Below are 21,095 nucleotides of genomic sequence, written 5' to 3' on the forward strand. Positions count from 1 at the left end.
ACATATCTTGTCTAATTTCATAAATGTTGCTAAGAAATAATACTCCAGAATACATCAGGAAATCCTCATGTGAATTTTTACTTTTTAAACCACAGTGGCAAAAGCTGCTAGTTGCCTCCCAATATCCATTCTGTCCATTTTTCCTACTAACAGAACATTCACCTTAGCTGTGCATGTTGACACCTGGAATAACTTTCCCTAGGAGCCTTTAGTGGTAGATGAGGTCATTTGAATAAGTTCTGACTAATGACATGTAAGTAGAAGTGTTGTGAGGGACATCCAGGTAGTCTCCTTTAAGGATCTCTCTCATCTGGAGGGTCAGCGTTTATTCTTTATTGAAGTATAGTTGATTTACAGTGTTGTGTTAATTACCATTGTACAGCAAGTGATTCAGTTATACTTATATATGTATTCTTTTTTAATATTCTTTTCCATTATGGTTTACCATAGGATACTGAATACAGCTCTCTGTGCTATACAGTAGGACCTTGTTTAGGAAGGTCATTGACAATAACAGATTATAACACATTGAATAAAGCAGGGATTCATGACACCATGATAATATAAATAATAAATGAATACATTGAAATTTTGAGGGGGAATGAAATATTTAATAGTCTTTAGGTTATTGTTGTTGTTGTGTCCAAATCTTTTATGACCCCATGAACTGTAGCCCACTAGACTCCTCTGTCCATGAGATTTTCCAGGCAAGAATGCTAGAGTGGGTTGCCATTTCCTCCTCCAGGGGATCTTCCCAACTGAGAGACTGAACCCACATCTCTGGCATTGGCAGGCGAGTTCTTTATCTCTGTGCCACCAGGGAAGTCTTTTGGTACCCACTCACAAATTACATACTAACTACTAAGGAGAAAGTTCAGCTTTATAGGTGAGAAGACTGGGAGGATTACCTTAATCAAGAGGTCAATTCGAGTGTCATCTCTAAGAGAATAAGCCAACATCATGAGTCCTCCAACAACATACAAAGAGAAAATGAAGGACTGCTTCTGTGACACCCCTACCAAAGATGCATACACTGAATCCAATGATGAGAAAACAGTAGACAAACACAGACTGAGGGACATTCCACAAAGCAATGCTTGTAATCTTCCAAAGTGTCAAACTTATGAAAACCAAGGAAAAATTCAATGGATAGAAAGTTGTCCTAGACTAAAGATGACTCCTGAAAGTCCCCTGGACAGCAAAGAGATCAAACCAGTCAACCTTAAGGGAGATTAACGCTGAATATTCACAGAAGGGACTTATGCTGAAGCTGAAGTTCCAGTATTTTGGTTATCTGATGCGAACAGACAACTCATTGGAAAAGTCCCTGATGCTGGGAAAGACTGAGAGCAGAAGGATAAGAGGGTGTCAGAGACTGAGATGGCTGGATGGCATCACCGATGCAATGAACATGACTTTGGGCAAGCTCTGGGAGGTGATGAGGGACAGGGGGACCTGACATGCTGCAGTCAATGGGGTCACAAAGAATCAGGCATGACTGGGCAACTGAACAACGACAACAAAGGAGACTAAAGACACATGAAATTTAAGTGCAAAGTTCTGGACTTGATCTTTTTGATATAGAAGACATGATTGGGACTACTGATGAACTTTGAATGGAATCTGAGGTTTAAACGGTAGTAGCAAGCTATAGTTAATTTCCTGATTGTGTTGATTGCACTATGGTTTCATAGAATATTCTTGTTTGCAGGTAATAATATTAAACTACCCAAGAGTTATGGAGCATCATGTTGGCAGCTCAATTCTAACAATTCAGAGAAAAAATATCTTTTTATGATTATAGTAAATTTCTGTAAGTTTGAATTTGTTTTCCAAAAAGTGAGAATTTTTCAAAACAAATGAAAGATATCATCAAGTCACAGATTAAAAAAAAAGCTATAAGAAGCATGATGAGTACATAGAAAGCACACTTGGATATATCATAATGAAATCTGACCTCTGAGTCCCTTCTGAGTTCCCAGAAGCGATTTCCCCCACCCTACCATTAGCAGGAATCACCAATTGTTTCTGCACCTTAGAGTGCAGATCCAATAAAACATTTCACTCTCTCAATAGAAAAATACATTTCCCTACCCCTTACCAAAGCCTTCTTCTTTAGTTGCTTCAGAATTTTAATGGACAGCACATCCATTTTATTCAGGGTACCTCCTAGCCTACAGTCCTGAGATCCAGACAACTCAGTCACAGAAATATGCTGTTGAGGCCCAAAGGCTGGGGGGACGGGGCGGGGGTGGTCTCCAACATTTCTTCCTTTATGATTCCCAGTATACAGAGCTGAACCAAATTGTCAATTCCATTCTTTATCATAGGGTTTTTCCCCGCTCTTGAGTTAAAGAGAAGATCAAGCCTTCTTGCTATGTTTCAACCTGTTGTGCACCATGAGCAAATTCATAGGTTAGACAAAGACATGACCCTTAAAGACAAGAAATAACTACTCAGATACAGGTAAGAAAATCATTTATCTCAGTTTGCCCAGGGCAGTTCTAATTTATACCTGTGTTATCCCAGCACCACCTTTCACTCTCATTTGGACTGTAAATCAGGGATAGTGTAGATTAAAACAAAAATTTGAGGGAAAATTCTGTATGTGGTAGATACTTGATATTTTAAGTTCATTGGTTGGTTAGTAAATTGTCATATCTGGGAAACCCACATTCCTGCGGGTCTTAGAGGCAAACAGGACATAGGCAGTCAACTGTGCTCATGACCTGAACTTGGACATTATAGAGACCTTGCCAGAGCTTCAAATCAGAAGCTAATGACAAGGAAGCTTTATTAGACCTAATTTTGGTGGTGAGTGGTGACTTCCAGTGACTACCATCCAGAGTAGTGGGGGCAGAAGTGGTTGGGTTCCCTGATAGCTGTGGTTTCCCAGGCAGGGTGTTCTGTGTCATAACCTGCGTCTGTGGTCAACTGTAAAACTTTCCTTAGTTCTTGGGTATTTGTAGCCTGAGTCTAGCTCTCCAATGTTTTCATCAATTTCATGAGCCATTTGATGTTCTAATTTCTTTTCTTCTGATGCTCACAAGACTTGGTTTCTACTATTTCTACCAAGAAAATGAATATATCCAGCTTAGGATACTAAACAGAACCCATACTTTAAAAAAAAAAAATCTTTCCCAAAGATGAAGCAAATTCTCTTGTTTTGGTTCAGAACACTGATAGAAACTCTTAAGTGGCAGTCACTTGAATTTTTTTAAAATCTCATTCTCAACTAAGTACCTTATTTCACAAATATAACATCCTGAGAATTGCTAGTGGTTGCAATATACTAAGCACATATGAAACTGCATCAGGATAGAATTGATTTGCTTTGCTTTGTCATTTGATTTCATACATCTGATGTTGCTTGTTGAGTCTTTACTAAAACATCCATAGGAAAAGGAACAACTCTTTCACACTAAGGAAATAAATACACACAATGACCTTCCTCCCCCATCTGTTATACATACACAGACACATATATGCACAAATAGGTTCATGCACAACAACATTTTTTAAAGATATTTTGACTTAGGTATAGTTAGTTAATTTGGTTTAGGCAGATTTTTATATTTCTTTGAGCCAAAATCATTGTCCCAGGCAACAGTTAACACCCTCTCCATGAAACATTGAAACATCAGAAGTGCAGAGGACTTTGAGTTCAAATTCTCTCCAAGACCAACAAAAACAGAGTGGACATTCTTTATGGGCTGGCATTACTTCCATGTCAAAAACTTACCCTGATAATTTTTCTAAATTAATGTTCTGAGATGCGTTGGCCATCAAAGCCCACTTCATTAATCAAACGTCTCTCAAGCTTTGCCCTTGTTCCTGGTCTACTGAAGATACTCTGAGAATTTCTCACTTGCAAATTACTGAGGAAATCTAAGTTCACTTTGAAATATGGAAACTGCTGTTTGGGGATGTTCATGATATTCAGAGAACTCAAAAGACAATGCTCTTTCTTCACATTTTGTTTCATTTTATTTTTCTCTCTGTCCTCATACTCACACCATCCCCACTGGCAGCCCATTAGAGCCAGAATGCAGTGCTCAGTTTATGTCCAGTGGAATCAGACAGTACGGTAAAGTCACATTCTTTCCTGCCCATCTTACTGACAGCAGGTATGAGATGTAGATTCTTCTGGGATCCTGATTCTAGAGTGCAAACAGGAGGTCTTCTTCCTTTCTTCCACTCTTCTATCACCTCATAGTAGAAAACAAATGGGCTTCCCTGGTGGCTCAATGGTAAAGAATCCTCCTGCCAATGAAGGAGACATGGGTTTGATCCCCGATCCAGGAAGATTCCACATGCCATGGAGTAACTAAGCCTGTGCACCACAACTATTGAGCCTGTGCTCTAGAGCCCAGGAGCTGCATCTACTGAAGCCACATGCCCTAGAGCCACTGCTCAGTAACAAGAGAAGCCACCGCAATAAGAAGCCTGCACACTGCAATTAGAAAGTAGCCCCTGTTCACTGCAACTAAAGAAAATTCTGCACAGCTACAAAGATCTAGCACAGCCATGAATAAATAAATATAACTATTTTTTAAATGATGCCATTTTTTAAAAAGGAAGCATGAAATTGAGAAGGAAGGAAGGCAAAAAAAAAAATGCAACTCATATACCTTCAGCATTCACTAGGTGTCTTATATCTTATGGCTATATGATCATATAACAGTAATATATTTAGCAACTATTTTGTGCCAAGCACCCTGCGAAGTTCTTTATATATGTTATGTCAGTCAGTTCAGTTCAGTCGTTCAGTCATCTATAACTCTTTGCTGCCAATGAACTGCAGCACTCCAGGCTTCCCTGTCCATCACCAACTCCTGGAGCTCACTCAAACTCATATCTATTGAGTCGGTGATGCCATCCAACCATCTCACCCTCTAGTTCCCTTCTCCTCCCGCCTTCAGTCTTTCCCAGCATCAGGGGCTTCTCTGATGAGTCAGTTTTTTGCATCAGCTGGCCAAAGTATTGGAGTTTCAGATTCAGCATCAGTCCTTCCAAAGAATATTCAGGACTGATTTTCTTTAGGATGGAATGGTTGGATCTCCTTGCAGTCCAAGGGACTCTAAAGAGTCTTCTCCAACACCACAGTTCAAAAGCATCAATTCTTTGGTGCTCAGCTTTCTTTATAGTCCAACTCTCACATCCATACATGACTACTGGAAAAACAATAGCTTTGACTAGATAGACCTTTGTTGGCAAAGTAAAGTCTCTGCTTTTTAATATGCTGTCGAGGTTGGTCATAGCATTTCTTCCAAGGAGCAAACATCTTTTAATTTCACGGCTGCAGTCACCTTCTGCAGTGATTTTGGAGCCCAAAATATAGAGTCTGTCACTGCTTCTATTGTTTCCCCGTCTATTTACCATGAAGTGATGGGACCAGATGCCATGATCTTCATTTTCTGAATGTTGAGTTTTAAGCCAACATTTTCACTCTCCTCTTTCATTTTCATCAAGAAGCTCTTTAGTTCTTCTTTGATTTCTGCCATAAGGGTGGTATCATCTGAATATCTGAGGTTATTGATATTTCTCCCGGCAATCTTGATTCTAGCTTGTGGTTCATCCAACTCAGCATTTCTCATGATGTACTCTGGATATAAGTTAAAGAATTGGGGTGACAGTATACAGCCTTGATATACTCCTTTCCCGATTGGGAACCAGTCTGTGGTTCCATATCCAGTTCTAACTGTTTCTTCTTGAGCTGCATACAGATTTCTCAGTAGGCAGGTCAGGTGGTCTGGTATTCCCATCTCTTTCAGAATTTTCCACAGTTCGTTGTGATCCACACAGTCAAGGGCTTTAGTGTAGTCAATGAAGCAGAAGTAGATGTTTTTCTGGAACTCTCTTGCCTTTTCTATGATCCAATGGATGTTGGCAATTTGATCTCTGGTTACTCTGCCTTTTCTAAGTCCAGGTTGAACATCTGAACTTAGTTCATGAACTTAGCTCATGATTCACGTACTGTTGAAGCCTGGCTTGGAGAATTTTGAGCATTACTTTGCTAGTGTGTGAGATGAGTGCAATTGTGCAGTACTATGAACGTTCTTTGACGTTGTCTTTCTTTGGGATTGGAGTGAAAACTGACCTTTTCCAGTCCTGTGGCCACTGCTGAGTTTTCCAAATTTGCTGGCATATTGAGTGTAGCACTTTCACAGCATCATCTTTTAAGATTTGAAATAGCTCATCTGGAATTCCATCACCTCCACTAGCTTTGTGTGTAGTGATGCTTCCTAAGGCCCACTTGACTTCGCATTCCAGGATGTCTGGCTCTAGGTGAGTGATCACACCATGGTGATTATCTAGGTCATGATATGCTTTTTGCATAGTTCTTCGGAGTCTTCCTGCCGCCTCTTCTTAATATCTTCTGCTTCTGTTAGGTCCATACCATTTCTGTCCTTTATTGTGCCCATCTTGACATGAAATGTCCCCTATTTTTGGTATTAGGGAACATTTTGTGCCTCTAATTTTCTCAAAGAGATCTCTAGTCTCTCCCATTCTATTGTTTTCCTCTATTTCTTTGCATTGGTCACTGAGGAAGGCTTTCTTATCTCTCCTTGCCATTCTTTAGAACTCTGCATTCAAATAGGAATATCTTTCCTTTTCTCCTTTGCCTTTCACTTCTCTTCTTTTCTCAGCTATTTGTAAGGCCTCCTCAGACAACCATTTTTGCCTTTTTGCCTTTCTTTTTCTTGGATATGGTCTTGATCACTGCCTCCTGTACAATGTCATGAACCTCTGTTCATAGTTCTTCAGGCACTCTGTCTATCAGATCTAATCCCTTGAATGTTTGCTACTTCCACTGTGTAATCATAAGGGATTTGATTTAGGTCATACCTGAGTGATCTAGTGGTTTTTCCTACTTTCTTCAATTTAAGTCTGAATTTGGCAATAAGGAGTTCATGATCTGAGCCACAGTCAGCTTCTGGTCTTGTTTTTGCTGACTGCATAGTTTTTCCATCTTTGGCTGCAAAGAATATAATCAATCTGATTTCTGTATTGACCATCTGGTGATGTCCAGAAATTAACTGTAGAAACCTAATAGTAAGCAGATAGATGGGGAAACAGTGGAAACAGTGGCTGACTTTACTTTTTTGGGCTCCAAAATCACTGCAGACGGTGATTGCAGCCATGAAATGAAAAGAGGCTTACTCCTTGGAAGGAAAGTTATGACCAACCTAGACAGCATATTAAAAAGCAGAGACATTACTTTGTCAACAAAGGTCCATCTAGTCAAGGCTATGGTTTTTCCAGTGGTCATGTATGGATGTGAGAGTTGGACTGTAAAGACAGTTGAGCACAGAAGAATTGATGCTTTTGAACTGTGGTGCTGGAGAACTCTTTAGAGTCCCTTGGACTTCAAGGAAATCCAACCATTCCATCCTAAAGGAAATCAGTCCTGGGTGTTCATTGGAAGGACTGATGTTGAAGCTGAAACTCCAATATTTTGGCCACCTGATATGAAAGGCTGACTCATTTGAAAAGACCCCGATGTTGGGAAAGATTGAAGGCAGGAAGAGAAGGAGACAACAGAGGATGAGATGGTTGGATGGCATCACCGACTCAATGGACATGAATTTGGGTAAACTCTGGGAGTTAGTGATGGACAGGAAGGCCTGGCGTGCTGCAGTTCATGGGGTCACAAAGAGTGACTGAACTGAACTGAACTGAATAGTAAGCAAATAATTTCTTTCCCAAGGAAGTTCAATTGGCTTCCCTTCCCTTATTTTGGAAGAAGCCAGTTCATTTTTTTTTTAATTTATCTAATATAAATACATATCAACATTCTTAATGGTCTATAATTGTGTCTACTCTTTTGATTCTCTTTTGAACCATTTATAACAACTTTCTGGTTCCTTCATTCATTAATAACTTAAAGAAAATCTTTGATGTGTGTTCATTTTATATTTGAATGAAAATCATGACATTATTCTTGTTTGAAACCAAATATTTGCATCCTTGTTTGTCTCTAGTTTCAAATTGTCCCAAACTAAGAGTTATACCTGATCCACCCAGACCATCATTTCTTCCTTAGTGTCATGGAGAGGAGGCACTCTGCTGTAAAGACTCAGGCTCTGGGTCTGAAATTTCTGTCTCTGGGAAGAAGGAGAAGATGAAGTAGAGAAAGTGCTGTGCTTATACATTCAGTCGTGTCTGACTCCTTGCAACCCCACGGACTGTAGCCCACCAGGCCCCTCCATCCATGGAATTCTCCAGGCAAGAATACTGGAGTTGGGCAAGGATACTGGAGTGGGTACCCATTCCCTTCTCCAGGGGATCTTCCCAACCCAGGGATGGAACCTGGTCTCCCGAGTTGCAAGCAGATTCTTACCATCTGAGCCACTAGGGAAGTCCTATAATAAGTCTAATTTGTTGTTTATGTGAAATTCATAACTGGGTGTCCTGTATTTTTGTTTGCTGATTCTGACCACCTCAACTGAGAGGATACAGTCAGTCTTCAGAAGGCCAAACGGTATAACAGAGCAGCCCCTCAAGGCAGAGACCAACAAAGATCCAAGGCTTCCTTATGCATGGATCCTGATCCTCCTTGTGCTCTTCATCATGGATGTCCCAGAAACACCCAGACTCCCTCCTGGAGGCAGATAGAGCAGAAACCAAAACGCCAGCATGACCCAAACAGGATCACCCAAATTGAAAGAGATTTTGTTATTTTCACTTACCACATTTAAAGTTGTTGTTCCCATCCCTCCTACAGGGAAAGACCTTTGTAAAAGATTAATTAGTTATCAATATTTTAAAATAAGCTATGTTTTTCTTTGCACTTCTAAACAGTGTGGGTGTTAAAGTTTTGACTCTGCTACTCTGTCTGGAGCAGATGTTTGGAATACAGGCATATGGACAATTTCTAGCACCAAGGGCCAAAAATAGCACCCCGAGAGAAGAGCTTGAAGTGTGGCAGGAAGGGGGGGCCCCTTCCAGAGCCCAAGAGTGGGCTCTTGTCTAACACTGAGAAATGTCCGAGGAACAACAGTCTATCAGGAGGGGGGCCTGGATGGAGAGCAGCAGGGTAAGAGAACTCAGGAGAACTCACAGCTGCAGGTTTTATGGTAATGGGGCTAGTTTCCCAGTAGTCTTTGGCCAATCATTGTCCAAAGGACCCTAACTCAGGGTTCTTCCTGGGGGCACACACATTGCTCAGCCAAGATGGATTCCAGCAAGAAGGATTCTGGGAGGTGGGTAGGACAACCTCCTCTCTCCTTTTGACTTTTCCTAAATTCCTCCAGTAGATGGTAGCTTGTTAGTTCCACATTCCTTACCAGGAGCTCCTATGGTAACATAACTCATGAAGTGATTACTATGGGGCCTGGCCAGGATGGGCAGTTTTGGTCAGTGTTTCCTCTAACAAAATTTCAAGTTACACCTCAAGATTGGGGTGAGTGCCACACACTCATTCCTACTTGTACCTGTTAGGGTACTCAGTAACATGCGACTTCCCCACTTTCTACCATAAAATGGTGAGGATTTGGCCTCTGGTTTTGTACACACGGTGTATTTGCTGATGGCACATTTAGAGGACCCCAGGGAATTTCACAAATGACTGATTGGACAATTAAGTTAAATGCAGCAAGTAAAATTTCCCTTACATGAAAACACCGGAGGTCTTCTCCCCAGGAAAGAATCATGATTAATACTTCACAAAGCTTTTCTGAAAATTAATAAATTGCTGTTTTCAAAGGTGTTAGAGAACTCTGGATAATAGTGTCTACACTGCATGTTTTAGAAATTTATGAAGATTTGCATTAATATTTACTTTTAACAAATAGAGCACCCACTCCCCCCAAAAAACCAAAACAAAAGAACATAAAGGTAATTTCCTGCCACCTATGGATATTGAGCGCTTAAAATGTAACTAGTAAGACTAAGGAATTGAATTTTGAACTGTGCTTAATTTTAACTAATTTAAATTTAAATAGCCACATATAGCTGGTGGCCACATATTTCACAGAGCAGCATTACAACAATGATAAAATAGAAACAGTCAACATTTAAAGTAAGACCCTAATTATAATAACAATCATGGTGCTTATTATATAAACATTTTTACATCAGAATTTCCAGAATTGGTTTTGCAAATAACACTTTTCTCTCAGGAAATATTGTTTCGTAAAATGCTTAATTAAACAAAATTAAATAATATCTGTCAGATCCTTTCATGTTAACACATACTGTGCATGGCCAGGAATAGGACATTGTATGCAGGCTTTGTGCTTCCTTGGTGGCTCAGAGGGTAAAGAATATGCCTGCAAGGCAGGAGATCTGGGTTTGATCCCTGGGTCAGGAGGATCCCCTGGAAGAGGGAATGGCAACCCACTCTAATATTCTTGCCTGGAGAATTCCACGGACAGAAAAGCTTGGAGGACTACAATCCATGGGGTCACAGAGAGTCAGATAAGTCTGAGCAACTAATACTGACTGACCGACTGATGCAGGCTTTATCAAAGTTTCTTCCAAACTCATTTGTTCCCCAAATCACTTTTGCCCTATTAACATCTGTTTAGAAACTCCCACTGTGGAGAAAAGGGACCCAGTAAAATTAAGTGCTGCTTTTGGATAGTTTTCTTTTTTTTTTTTTTTTCCATTTATTTTTATTAGGAGGCTAATTACTTTACAATATTGTAGTGGTTTTTGCCTAAGTGCTGCTTTTGAAATGTGCCTGTGTCCAGACACAGTGTTACAACTTGTTACAACTATTCATCATTTTGAGTCAATGTCCTTTAGCAATCATTGTGCTTACCTCATTCTTTGTTCCTCAGCTGCTCCACTCTGTAATCTTTAATGACTGTTGCAATGAAACAGTTTCCATGACAGAAACTAAGACAGTTGTTTTTAACCTCTTTTAAGCATAGGAGTATGCTTTAAAAATGAATTTTTATAGAAAAAGACTATCATCTCTCCATATAACAGATAAAAGTAGTATCTCATTAGTGTAAAGTGTGTTTTAGACATATACATCTATATTGATTTGTCATAATAATTAATATAAATAATAGTAAAATCAAATTTCAAATTGGGGGCTAAATGGATCTTAATGTCCATCTCACATTATTCCTGGCAGGTAGCTGACTTTTGTGTTTTTTCTGGTTGTAAAAGTATTAATGAGTCATGATTTATCCACATAACTAATTATATTGGTAATAGGGTTTTTTGTGTAGTTTATTATTTTTTTTAGTAGCTGACTTGCTTGACAAGATACTCTTAGGTTAAACAGACTTAACAGAAAAAAAAATTATTTCAAAGTTGGCCTACAAATTTGAGGTTTCCACTTCCAGCCACGACGCACTAAGAGACACTAGATTTATCCTTTCTAAACAACTTAAAGTTAGATGGAAATTTAGAAATCAGACATCAGGCAGCATAGGAGAAGGATGAGTCCTAAAATTGCCCCAACCTACTACCTCCAGTCATGAAATTAAAAGACACTTGCTTCTTGAAATGAAAGCTATGACAAACCTAGCTGTTGTTGCTTATTCACTAAGTCTCATTCAACTCTTTGTGACCCCACGGACTGTAGCCTGCACTAGCCCAGCAGAGTTCTCTGTTCATGGGATTTCCCAGGCAAGAATACTGGAGTGGGTTACGATTTCCTTCTCCAGGGGATCTTCCCAACCCAGGGATCAAACCTGCGTTGCCTGCATTTGCAGGCAGATTCTTTACCACTGAGCCACAAACCTAGACAGTGAACATATTAGAAAGCAGATATATCACTTTACCAACAAAGATTCAAATAGTAAAAGCTGTGGTTTTTTTCCAGCAGTCATGTATGGATGTGAAAGTTGATCCATAAAGAAGGCTGAGTGCTGAAGACCTGATGCTGTCTAATTGTAGTGCTGGAGAAGACTCTTGAGAATTCTTTGGACTGTAAGGAGATCAAAAGAGTCAATACTAAAGGAAATCAACCCTGACTATTCATTGGATGGACTGTTGCTGAAGCTGAAGCTCCAATACTTTGGCCACCTGATGTGAAGAACTCATTGGAAAAGACCCTGATGTTGAGAAAGATTGAAGGCAAAAGAAGAAAGGGGGCGACAGAGGATGAGATGGTTAGATAGCATCACTGACTCAATGGACATGAATCTGAGCAAACTCTGGGAAATAGTGAAGGACAGGGAAGCCTGGGTGCTGCAGTCCCTGGGGTCACAAAGAGTTGGACACAACTTACTAACTGAACAAATAGTCTCAAAATTGATTCATGTTGTTGCAAATGGCAAAATGTCATTCTTTTTTGGCTGAGAATTATTCCATTGTGTGTATATATATGTATCTTACACCTTCTTTATCCATTCATTTGTTGATGGAACTTAGCTTGCTTTCACATCTCCATGATGGTAAATAATGCTGCTGTGAACATCGGGATACATGTATCTTTTGAAATTTTCTTCAGATACATATGCAGGAGTGAAATCACTGGATCATAAGGTAGTTCTGAGCTTCCCGGTGATGCAGTGGTAAAGAATCCACCTGTCAATGTAGGAAACACAAGAGATGCAGCTTCAATCCCTGGGTTAGGAAGATCCCTGGAATAGGAAATGGCAACCCACTTCAGTATTCTTACCTGGGAAATCCCATGAACAGAGGAGCCTGGCAGGCTACAGTTCATGGTGTCACAAAGAGTCAGGCATACAACAACTTGGTAGTCCTAATTTACCAATTTACCACCAACAGTGTAGGAAAGTTCTCTTTTCTCCATATCATCACTAACAATTGTTATTTGTGGGTTTTTTTGATGATAACTCTTCCAGCAGGTGGAGGTGATATCTCATGGTGGTTTTGATTTGCATTTCTCTGATGATTAATGATGCCCAACATCTTTTCATGTGCCTGTTGCCCATCTGAACATCTTTGGAAAAAAGTTTGTTCAAGTGTTTGACTCATTTTTTAACCAGGTTATTTGTTTTTTTGATGTTGAGTTGTATAGGTTAACCCTATATTTTGGACATTAACCCCTTACTGAGCATAGCATTTGCAAGTGTTTCCTCACATTCAGTAGACAGTCTTTTCAATTTGTTGATGGCATAAGTCCTTGCCCTCAAGAAAGGTCCAGTCTCACGTGAGGGCCCTGTTACTTCACAGTGAGATACTTCTGACTGGGAGGAGATTACCGAGTCCCCAGCTCTCAGACTCCAGCACCACATCCTGACTCATTTCAAGCATCCATAGTAGTAAATGTAAACAGTGACTGCCATAGTGAAAACAGAGAAATCTAGTGACTTACAGTAATTCTTACTAAAGTATGAGCTTTAGTTCTAACTTTAGCAATAATGTTTTTATATATATATACTTTTAATTTTTAAAATTTACATCAAAAGTTCACCCAAAATATCCCTTTAAATTGGCAGTTCTCATAAGGTTGCATAAGATTCACAATTAGAAGTGAGTGATTTTATTTTCTTCTAAAATTCATAATCCTCAAAGATTCTGATTCACTGTATCTGCAACAGGGCACCTGAATCTATATTTCTCATATCCCCCCTTCCTTTGCCCCATGAAACTGTGTGTGTGTTTAGTCACTCAGTCATGTCCGACTCTTTGTGACCCCATGGACTATAGCCCACCAGGCTTCTCTGTCCATGAGATTTCCTGGGCAAGAATACTGGAGTAGGTTGCCATTTCCTTCTCCAGGGGATCTTTCTGATCCAGGGATTGAACTCATGTCTTCTACTTGGTAGGTGGATTCTTTACCACAGAGCCACCATGGAAGCCCAATTTAGGATGCTGTGAATCCAAAAGCCACTATTTGAAAAACCCTGCTCAAACTGCGTGCTTCTTGGAGACGTTGAAAGGGTAATTTGAGGTTGTGTTGGACTAACGTATTGACACTGAGATCCTGCCCTATACCACTGTGAATATATTTTCACATCCCAAACCAATCTTCTTCCTCAAGTGGAGGACTGGCCAGAGGTGATTAGGTTTGAGGGAAACAGTGGAGTGGGACAGAGCCTTGGGTAGGAGAGGGAGGTAAGACCATAAATCACAGTCACAACCTAAGGCACAAACACCTTGAAGCCTGTGGGCCTTAAATTAGTTGCAATCTCCCTAGAGTTCCCCATTTACCTCATGCTCTTCTCCTTGGAAGAAATCAAGAGAGCCAGTTAACTTTTATTAATTTTATTCAGTAAATACATAGAATTTTTATATACTGAAGATTGAGGAAACCACAGGGAGACATGTTTCTCCTCTTGCCCTCACTGCCCTTGAGTCAGGGCATCTGAGGGGAAGCAGGACATAGGTGTGGGGTGTGGCTCGCCACGTGTCCATCCCAGGACCCACGTTGCTGGCCAACGAGCCCACCCTGCTCTCACCTAGGGAGGGAACTCCAGCACACTGTCGCCATGACAGCCCAATATGGACGTGAAGGCCCTGGAAGCCAGCTTGTAGCAGATCTTCCTGAAGTAGATGCTCACATCTTGGTGGTCTGGAAGCCCGGTGCTGTAGGCAGGCTCAGTCCTGTCCATTTGCTGATGGCCACGATCAGCTGCTTCAAGCCCAGAATGGAGGCCAGCAGGGATGCTCGCAGGTCTGCCGGTTCTTGGAGATGCCCGCCTCGAACTTGCCCACACCAGTGGCCACGATGAGCACTGTGTAGTCAGCCTGCCCTGCAGGGCAGGGACATCGGGGACACAGGAGCTAGTTAGGGGAGGGGATGCCAGATGGGCCGGGAATTCATCTAGAGCTCTGGGCAGTCCCAGACACCTTTATAAAGCTCCGGGACAGACCCCAGAAGTTTACAAATTCACAGACTCCCTGGCTGCTATGCACAGAGGTCTTATCTCCCAGTTAAACTTTCACTTAGTCTCATAAATGAGTTTTATCTCCCAGTTAAACTTTCACTTAGTCTCATAAATGAGTTTTTAGTTCCTTCCTTGCGGACCCAGATCTACTTGTCTGGGTGCCAGAAATCTAGGTTGCTGTGCTAGTCTGAAAGGGTGACAGCCTCATTAGAGTTTGTCCTCCAATTCTTTCAGAATTGATGATTGGTCTTGGTCTGGACTTGCCCCATGGTTCAGTGGGCAAAAAATCTGCCTGCAGTGCAGGAGACACAGGAGACTCAGGTTTGATCCCTGGGTGGGGAAGATCTCCTGGAGAAGGAATTGGCTACCCACTCCAGTATTCTTCCCTGGAGAATCCCATGGACAGAGGAGCTTGGTGGGCTACAGGCCAAAGGGTCACAAAGAGTCGGACACCACTGAGTGATTAAACAAGCAAGCTGGATAAGGAAAACCTTCTAAGGCTGATAATACCATCCTTCACCAAGTCCCAGAAATAAAGCCTGCTTTTCCTTCCTTCTCCACCTCTCCCAGTAGGTCAGCCACTAGCAACATGGGCTGCTTTATCTGGGAGGTGCCCATAGTCATGTTTAAAAGAAAAGAAAAAATGAATAAGGGGTAATTGGACATGAATCTACATGGACCTCATCTTAGGAGTCTTATTCCAGATCTCTGGCCAGTTCCTACCTTCTAGGAGCTAACTTGCTCCATGTTTCCCATCATCCCATTGTGTTTCCTGATCCCTGCCTCATGATCTGAGCAACGTGGACTCTGGACACTGTTTTGCACTTAGTAAATCCTCCATCAATATTTTTTTAGTGAACCATGTGCTTGCCATCTGCCTGGATCCAGACCCCTGACTGCAGCTCCTTGCTTAGCTGACTCCTGTGGATGGATCTGAGCTCTGGCCTGATGATGTGAGCAACCTACCCTTATCTATCCATATCTATCCATATCCATATCTATCCATATCTAGGCTCTGAATCCTCTCTACTCCCTCATGCTCCACCTCTCCCACCATGTGCTCTTCTCTGGTTCACGAATACTCAGGGATGGCACCCTGAACTTTTTGTTAAATAGGATCTAAAGCCAGAGAACGATCAGACCCCAGACCAGACCCTTTCTGTTATGAGACTGGTCCAAACTCTCACAGATTTAACACATCTTCAGTAGGAAGAGGGGTGAAGGAAGCAGAAAACTGATTTATGTCTGTAAATAAGGACTGGCCACCTGTGAATAGGCCAGATGAAGCAGAATCAAATGTCATTTCAGAAATGTCACCAGCTTCAGTGCTGCAGACATGTTTACAATGCAGATCTAAGTCATTTCGAATTATTGAAGAGCAATCCAGAATATGGAGCTGCTGGCAGTTTAATAGAGATCAATAGATAATTACAGCATTTAGCAAAATTAAAACTGCATTGCCATCTGGAACCTGGTATTCACAGGCTGATTAGAAACCAGCTACCTGAGGTAATTATATTTCTCCCTTGCCTGTTTTAAAATCATTTCACAATATCCCAGAGCATGAAAAAATTAAAAAAAAAAAAACTTAAGGGAGAAAGAGATTCAAGTTTGGCTTACCTGTTTCCCTCAGATATAGGAGAGGAATTTGTTTTGTTTTGTTTGTTTTTATAACTGGAATTCTTTAGTGACCCCCCAGCCCTGGGATTCTGACTTTTTATTGCTACTTAACATTAATTATTAAACTCAGTGCAATTTGAGGACGAGGACAAATTAAAAAAAGTTATAAGGTGATATGTTTTACCCAATAAATACATGGCCAAAGAGTTCCTTGTAAATTCAGTTGTAGGAGACCAAATAAAAGTTTTAATTCAATGAAGCACACTACCATGCAGAGGAATCCTATGGCAAATTCTTTTGTAAAGCCAAAAATCCTTTAATAATATATAAATGATAGTTATTCTTTATATTTTTTGGTGGAATTTCATATGAATGCCCAGAACACTTTTCTATATCTTTCTACAGTTTTTTAAAAAATTTTTTTTAATTGAAGGATAATTGCTTTACAGAATTTTGTTGTTTTCTGTCAAACTTCAGCATGAATCAGCCATAGGTATACACATACCCCCTCCCTTTTGAACCTCCCTCCCATTTCCTTTCCCATCCCACTCCTCTAGATTGATACAGAGACCCTGTTTGAATTTCCTGAGCCATACAGCAAATTCCCATTGGCTATCTTTTTTACATATGATAATATAAATTTCCATGTTACTCTCTCCATACATCTCACCCTCTCCTTCCCTCTTCCCATGTCCATAGTCTATTCTCTATGTCTTTTACATCATTGTTGTCCTGTAAATAAATTCTTCACTACTGTTTTTCTAGATTCCACATATGTGCATTAGAATACAATAGTTATCTTTCTCTTTCTGACTCACTTCACTCTGTATAATAGGTTCTAGGTTCATCCACCTCATCAGAAATGACTCAAATGTGCTCCTTTTTATGGCTGAGTAATATTCCATTGTGTATATGTACCACAACTTCTTTATCCATTCATCTGTCAATGGACACCTAGGTTGCTTCCATGTTCTAGCTATTGTAAATAGTGCTGCAATGAACAATGGGATACACGTGTCTTTTTCAATTTTGGTTTCCTCAGGGTATATGTCTAGGAGTGGGATTGCTGGGTCATATGGTGGTTTTATTCCTAGTTTTTAAAAAAAATCTCCATACTGTCTTCCAAGGTGGCTGTATCAATTTACTTTCCCACCAACAGTGCAAGAGCATTCCCTTTTCTCCACACCCTTTCCAGCATCTATTGTTTGTAGACTTTTTATGATCACCATTCTGACCTGTATGACGCCATTCTGACCTGTATGAGGTGATATCTCATTGCAGTTTTGATTTGCATTTCTCCAATAATTAGCGATGTAGAGCATCTTTTCATGTGTTTGTTAGCCATCTGTATGTCTTCTTTGGAGAAATGTCTGTTTACATCTTTTTCCCACTTTTTGATTGGGCTTCTTGTTTTTCTGGCATTGAGTTGTATGAGCTGCTTCTATATTTTGGAAATTAATCCTTTGTCAGTTGTTTCATTTGCTACTATTTTCCCCCAATCTGAGGGCTGTCTTTTTACCTTGCTTATAGTTTCCTTTGCTGTGCAAATCTTTTAAGTTTAATCAGGTCCTACTTGTTTACTTTGGTTTTTATTTTCTTTATTCTATGAAGTGGGTCATAGAGGATTTTGCTTTGATTTATGTCATCGAGTGTTCTGCCTATGTTTTCTTCTAGGAGTTTTATAGTTTCTGGTCTTACATTTAGGTCTTTAATCCATTTTGAGTTTATTCTTGTGTATTGTGTTAGGAAGTGTTCTAATTTCATTCTTTTCCACGTATCTGTCCAGTTTTCCCAGCACTATTTATTGAAGAGACTGTCTTTGCCCCATTGTATGTTCTTGCCTCCTTTGTCAAAAATAAAGTACCCATAGGGGCATGGGTTTAGTTTTCGGCTTTCTATCTTGTTCCATTGGTCTATATTTCTGTTTTTGTGCCAGCAGCATATTGTCTTGATGACTGTAGCTTTGTAGTATAATCTGAAGTCAGGAAGGTTGATTCCTCCAGCTCCATTCTTCTTTCTCAGGACTGCTTTGGCTATTCGGGGTCTTATGTGTTTTCATATGAATTGTGAAATCTTTTGTTCTAGTTCTGTGAAAAATGTCATTGGTAATTTGATAGGGATTGCATTGAATCTGTAGACTGCATTTGGTAGAATAGTCATTTTCACAATATTGATTCTTCTTACCCAGGAACTTGAAATATCTCTCTATCTGTTTATGTCATCTTTGATTTCTTTCATCAGTGTCATAATTTTCTGTGTGTAGTTCCTTTGTCTCCTTAGTTAAGTTTATTCCTAGATATTTAATTCTTTTTGTTGCAGTGGTAAATGGGATTGATTCCTTAATCTCTCTTTCTGATTTTTCACTGTTAGTATATAGAAATGCAAGTGTATTGATTTTGTATCCTGCAACTTTCCTGAATTCACTGATTAGCTCTGTTAATTTTCTGATACTATCTTTGGGGTTTTCTATGGACAATATCATGTCATCTGCAAACAGTGAGAGCTTTACTTCTTTTTTTCCAATTTGGATTCCTTTTATTTGTTTTTCTTCTCTGATTGCTATAATTAGGACTTCCAGAACTATGCTGAATAATAGTGGTGAAAGTGGACACCCTGGTCTTGTTCCTGATCTTACGGGGACTGTTTTCAGTTTTTCACCATTGAGAATAATCTTTGCTGTAGTCTTATCATATATGGCCTTTACTATGTTGAGGTAGGTTCTTTCTATTCCCATTTTTGAAGAGTTTCAATCATAAATTGGTGCTAAATTTTGTCAAAGGCTTTTTCTGCATCTATTGAGATGATCATATGGTTTTTATCTTTCAATTTGCTAATATGGTATATCACATTGATTGATTTGTGGATATTGAAGAATCCTTTGCATTCCTGGAATAAACCCAACTTGATCATGGTGTATGAACTTTTTGATGTGTTGCTGATTTCTGTTTGCTAAAATTTTGTTGAGGATTTTTGCATCTATGTTCACCAGTGATATTGGCCTATAGTTTTCTTTTTTTGTGTTTCTTTGTCTGGTGTTGGTATCAGGGTGACGTTGGGCTCGTAGAATGAGTTTGGAAGTGTTCCTTCCTCTGCAGTTTTTTTGAAAGAGTTTTAGAAGGATAGGCATTAGCTCTTCTCTAAATGTTTGATAGAATTCTCTTGTGAAGCCATCTGGTCCTCGGATTTTCATTTTTTGGGGATTTTTGATCACAGCTTCAATTTCAGTGCTTCTAATTGGGTTGTTCATGCTTTCTATTTCTTCCTGGTTCCGTCTTGGAATATTGAACTTTTCTAAGAATCTGTCCATTTCTTCCAGGTTATCCATTTTATTGCCATATAGTTGTTCATAATAGTCTCTTATAATCTTTTGTATTTCTGCATTATCTGTTGTAACCTCTCCTCTTTTATTTCTAATTTTGTTGTTTTGATTCTTCTTTTTTCTTGATGAGTTTGGCTAAAGGTTTGTCAATTTTGTTTATCTTCTCAAAGAACCAGCTTTCAGTTTTATTCATTTTTACTATTGTTTTTTAATTTCTTTTTCATTTATTTCTGCTCAGATCTTTATGATTACTTTCCTTCTATTAATTTTGGGGGGTGTTTGTTCTTCTTTTTCCAATTGTTTTAGGTGTAAAGTTAGGTTGTCTATTTGATGTTTTTCTTGTTTCTTGAGGTAGGATTGTATTGCTATATACTTCCCTCTTAGAACTGCTTTTGCTGCATCCCATAGGTTTTGAGTTGTTGTGTTTTCACTGTCATTTGTTTCTAGAAATTTTTTTATTTCCCTTTTGATTTCTTCAGTAACCTGTTGGTTATTTAGAAATGTGCTGTTTAATCTCCATGTGTTTGTGTTTCTTACAGTTTTTTTCTTGTAATTGATGTCTAGTCTCATGGTGTTGTGGTCAGAGAATATGCTTGATATGATTTCAATTTTCTTAAATTTACTGAATTTTGATTTGTGACCCAAGATGTGGACTATCCTGGAAAATGCTCCATGTGCACTTGAGAAGAAAGTGTATTCTTCTGCATTTGAATGGAATGTCCTGAAGATATCAATGAGATCTATCTCATCTAATGTATCATTTAAGACTTGTTTTTTCTTATTAATTTTGTTTTGATGATCTGTCCATTGGTGTGAGTGGGGTGTTATTATCTCCTGCTTTTATTGCATTACTGTCAATTTCTCCTTTTATAGCTGTCAGTGTTTGTCTTGTGTATTGAGGTGCTCCTATGTTGGGTACATAGATATTTACAATTGTTATATCTTCCTCTTGGATTGATCCCTTCATCATTATGTAGTGTCCTTCCTTATCTCTTGTAATCTTCTTTATTTTAAGGTCTATTTTGGTTTAAAGTTTGTGTGCAAACCATGGCTCTGCCACTTCAAACTGAGTGACACTGGTGAAGTCAACTCCTGTCTCTGAGTCTCATTTTCACATTTACAACAAGGGCTAGCAATTACCATAGCTCTCCTATGTGGGAGTTGTTTAATAAGCAGTAACAATTTTTACCTTTCTATGCCAGCCCAGAAGTGCAGACAAAAATAGTGCAATTTTTAGGACAATAAAATATTTATATTACTTGGCATTTTCACAAACATTAAAAACCATGACAGAGGACCCCAGGGACCCATCAGGCATGTTCCTGGGGGTCTCAAGTGTGCCCTCTGTGGTTTTTACCTTTCCATAGTAGGGAATGCAGAAGAGGAGGAGAGAC

This window comes from Cervus canadensis, chromosome 13 (assembly GCF_019320065.1).
Source record: "Cervus canadensis isolate Bull #8, Minnesota chromosome 13, ASM1932006v1, whole genome shotgun sequence".
Taxonomy (NCBI): Eukaryota; Metazoa; Chordata; class Mammalia; order Artiodactyla; family Cervidae; genus Cervus; species Cervus canadensis.